General features: G+C 33.9%; 1 long non-coding RNA gene across 1 annotated transcript; it reads right to left on the bottom strand.

Annotated features, from left to right (window-relative positions):
* Window positions 1-962: 962 nt before the first annotated feature.
* On the bottom strand, window positions 963-4,396 carry LOC128555068 (uncharacterized). Its single transcript, XR_008369780.1, has 2 exons — window positions 4,002-4,396; window positions 963-3,454 (listed from the first exon to the last, which is right to left on the bottom strand). It is a non-coding gene; the product is annotated as an uncharacterized LOC128555068 (long non-coding RNA).
* Window positions 4,397-4,677: the final 281 nt, after the last annotated feature.

Genomic DNA, 4,677 nt, shown 5'->3' with positions numbered 1-4,677 from the left:
ATATTAAATGTGCCTTGGCTCCCACTCTGGTTCTTAGCGCCTCCTCTTTGTCGCTGGCTCCTACTTATGGCCATAAATACACAAAGACGGTAGTAATCCGCCAACAAATCAATTAGATTATACAGTAATAAGACATTCTCTTCAACAACATCCGGACGATGACTTTTGAATCTTTGACTTGTGTACATTAGGGCGAAATACTATTTCACAACTTTTAAAATATCTCACGTCAAGAAATGCTTTCGCTCTGCAGATCGACCAGCATACATAAGAAGTTTAACCAATTCTGAGTAGAATAACATTGCCCCTTTTTTTTAATAAGGCCATGAATATGTTACAGAAAATAAAAAATAAACTCATCCTCTGTCTTTGTTTATAGTTCTCGTGTAGTTCCAGTCATCAGCGCCGCCTCGGAAGTATCACTGGCTCTTTTTTCAACTCACCTCAATAAAGATTTTGAGCCAGTGTTTACAGCCCGTGCAGCTAGGGTTTTTAGAGATGAAGTCCGAACAAGGATCAAGTAACACTATGTACAAATATATATTAACAATAGTTTATTTCATAGCAGCGTGTGAAAAATTTCATAATATTGTCTCTAAATTTTTGTTAGACGCAGCATACATATGTGTAAAAATGTAATGCATGTCGCTCGATAGTCTATAACGACTACAACTTTAATTAAGCTATATCAAAATATCGTACATCGTATTTTTCAAATACATGTATTGACATAAGTGCGGCGGTAAGCATTTTATCATGCCATTACTATAACAACTGCCCGATAAAGCCTGTCTGAGAAAAGCAACCTTTTTCAGGTCAATGACTGAGAACATTTTACACTGTATAAACCTATGATAAATGCCAAGGATATCAGATTGTAAGAACTCCGCCCACTTTATTGCCGGACTACTTTCGCAATGAAAACAATGCTTATAGCCTTTCAAAAAATAAACAAAAACAAATGAAAATTAAACATATTTAATAAAATAAAATATTCATATATTAATCAAGATTTGACAATATATAATTTGTCCAAAAAAAAAAAAAAAAATATTATTTTCACAAAATTGTAAATGCTTACATCCTTGAAAAAAACGTCTTCTGCTCTTAACAACAACAAAAATAAAAAGTGATCAATCAGAGTAAGAAAAAAATACCAAAAAAATATGTTAATTGTTTTGAAAAGTCTGAATATCAAAAATATGCACTGATACATCTGAAATTGACAGACATTATCCACAGTAAAGGCACTTTTCCTTTAAAGTTTAGTCATGGCAACTTTCAATGTACACTGGGATGATTTGTTAGAAGTCCAGATGATGGGCATTGAAGAAGTTCATGATAAAAGTGAATTTGAATCAACCACTGGCATTGATCCATCAATATTTGATGAGGAATTCGATGAGGAGAAGGAACTAATTGTAATTAAATTACTGACAGACTCTCAAATGTCCGAGTATTCAAAGAATCCATCTGTTTCGACTGAAATTCCTGAAACCACTGCTGAATGTCTTTCACTTAGATCTGTTCAAACAGATGAAGTTCACAGTTCTGTGTCTGCCTCTGCCACTGTTGCCTCTGAAATTGATATTGATAAAGGTTTTATGATGGTTGATGTGGACTCTGTTAGGGCATTCAATGAAACAGAAAAAAATGAACACACAAAACGCAAAACAAACCGACATATGAACAGACGAAAGAATTTCTTAAAACTAAAAAATGAAACCAGAGAATTTTACACTATCCCAATGAATGAACTGGGTGAGCTTTTAGAAATGTTCTTACTTAGAAAAGAAGATGGCAGCGACTATGAGCCAAGTAGCATAAGAGGCTACATATCTACTTTCGACAGAGTTCTGCAGGAGAACGGATATGGCTTCACTATTGTTTCCTCTTACAAACCAGACTAAAGCGGTAAGGCCTAAAAAATAGTGTTTGTTTCCGGTAAAATGCCTAAAAAAGCTAGGTTGGATTTTTTAAGGACTGAGACGATTACTTGGTAAATCAGATCCGAGAGCAACATAAAGCAAAAAGTATAAAAAAATTGCCAAAATATCAACAAGAAAAAAATCCAGTGCCATAAATTTAACAAAAATTGTGGCAAATTTTTATGTCAGGGTACTAGAAACAAACTAGGTTTTAGGCTTAATTTCAATTTATTATTCACTTAAACGTGTTTAAAGTTAAATCAAATTCTAACACGATCCAATGTATTTTCCTATTAAACAAAGAAGGCTGAAAACAGTATATTACAATCATTACGCCATAGCGTCAAACGGCATAGCGGCTTACTGGAAAAGAAACCAATTGAAAATGGGCAAATATTTAATGAATGCCGCCAAGGATGTGCTTTAGCCTTTAAATTCTTGGTAACGTGTTAAAATTGAAATAATATATCTCATTTCGTGATTTGCTCTTGAATAAAATCATTGTTTATCGTTGAGATGCGTATAATCATTTCACTAGGGCTGCGCCCTCGTGATATAATTCCTTCGCATCTGAACTCCAAACAATGATTTGTTCAGCGACAAATCACTAACAATATCCCAACAAATTATTTTAATTCAAATGTATTTTAATTAATTATATAATCATCATTCCTAACTTCATAAGAGCAAAACCAAAAATGAGTCATTGGTTCCCATCTCCTGCCACAAAATATATCTTATTTTAAATTTGCCACACATTTCTATATACTGTGAAATCATTAATATTCGTGGGGACTAATGTTCGTGGATTTCGTGATTGAGTCAATCCACGAAATTTCATCCCAACAAACAAGTAAAATTCCCATTCATTTTATATTCAAAAGTTGAAATCCACAAATTCATTTTATATCCAAAAGTTGAAATCCACAAATTCATATCCCCACGAAATTAAATGATTTCACAGTAATAAATTTTTAAAAAATTCTCATATTAATATGTAGTTTTTTGTAACTTTTTCAGAATATGAAAAATACTAAAATTCTTTTATTTCGGTCCAAAACAAAAAATCTAAAAAAATCAGGAAAAGGCAATAAAGAAAATGCTGCACAACCAATTACTGATGAGGAAATTGGCAGACTATATGAAACTGGTCAGCTAGGAGTTGGGTCTCCCCAGTCCATCATCAACACACTATGGTTGAGATTCACTACACATTTTGGCATGAGAAGTGTAGAAGATCACTATCACTTGCAGTAATTAGATATAAATCTTTTAGTTTTACTAAAATATTACTAAGAAAAAAGGTATAGTAAAATCGAGTTTAAAAGCTATTAACATCTGCGAAATAATTTTACGAGGGCGAGGCGAGTGAATTATTCTGGCGACATATTATTAAATATCGGCTGAACTGAAGTTTGTAAATTGGACTATGCATTAAAAGATTTACTTGAAAATTACTTATCTTTAAATACTCTGGAAGTCCTTGGTAGTTATTATTCACTCAAACACTATTCATTGACTGCAACCTGGAAATAAAATTTTATTTCATTGAAAATACAAAATAAAACCCTTGAATCTTAATTTTTTTTTTCAGATGGGGTGATATACAACTAAACACGAACAGGAGACACGGGTGGCTCAAGAAAGCTGCCTCCTCATATGTGGTCCACGGGCGACGAGAGGGATCCGGTTTCCACATACAGATATTATGCAGCTAAACGCCCTCATGGATTTAGCCGGGAATCGGACCCCTTTTACCTTGCGCCACGAACCACTCCGCCTTCTGAATATGACCAATGGTTCCTAAGACAACGTATTGGCATCAAGAAGATTGGGGCATTGATGAAAACAATGGCCAGCAAACCAGGCATAACACGCCGGCTAACAGACCACTCGGCTAGAAAGCACACAGTGCAAAAACTCCGGGATTCATACCAGGCTCCGACTGATATTATGCAGATCACTGGGCATGAATGTATTCAGAGTATCATCAATTATAGCAACATTTCTATGGAAAAGCAAAACATTGTTCTTTGGTGCTACTGTCCATATTCAGAATTTTAATATGTATACCACTCCTCCTAGGAACGATCAAGACGTCAACAACGGTGGAAATTATTTTTTCCGCCACACGTGTGTCATACACAGTTCTGTTCAAGCCATTTTATAGTTTGAATATTTCAGCGTTCAGATTGTTAATTCCAACTTTCAAGTTTCGCAAACAATGTTCTTCTCTGATATATGTTCTCCAAACTTTAAAAGATCTCCTGTTATCTTGATAAATCTTCAATTACATGTATCATTATTGCTGTTGATTTCACTCGGCCGCCATTTATATTTTGATTGATTATCACCAACAAGTGCTATCTTCCTACGCCAGATCTGCGAGGTTGTTATTTTTTTGTCAAAATAATTATTATTGACTATGCTGAATAACTATGACTTTATAATGTTAATAAAATATCGAAGTAAATTCCTTTGAAATTTATGTTGCGACATAAAATTATTGACCTGAACACCTGGACTTTTTTTTGCGCATACATGTGATGTAAAAATCGGTTACCGTATATTCAATAATTTACGCTCCTATTAAACAAAAAAATAGAAGTTGTTAAGAATGGCATTATAAATAGAATAACAGGTTACTGTCTGAGAAACCCTTTCTCAAAAGACAGTAACCTGTTATTCTCTATAGGTATGGTTTTGTCACACGGCACAAAACTTGTCATTTATTTATCGCCTGTTTACA

The sequence above is a fragment of the Mercenaria mercenaria genome, unplaced genomic scaffold (genome assembly GCF_021730395.1).
Source record: "Mercenaria mercenaria strain notata unplaced genomic scaffold, MADL_Memer_1 contig_996, whole genome shotgun sequence".
Classification (NCBI taxonomy): Eukaryota; Metazoa; Mollusca; class Bivalvia; order Venerida; family Veneridae; genus Mercenaria; species Mercenaria mercenaria.
This window is presented reverse-complemented; position numbering and strand designations above follow the sequence as displayed.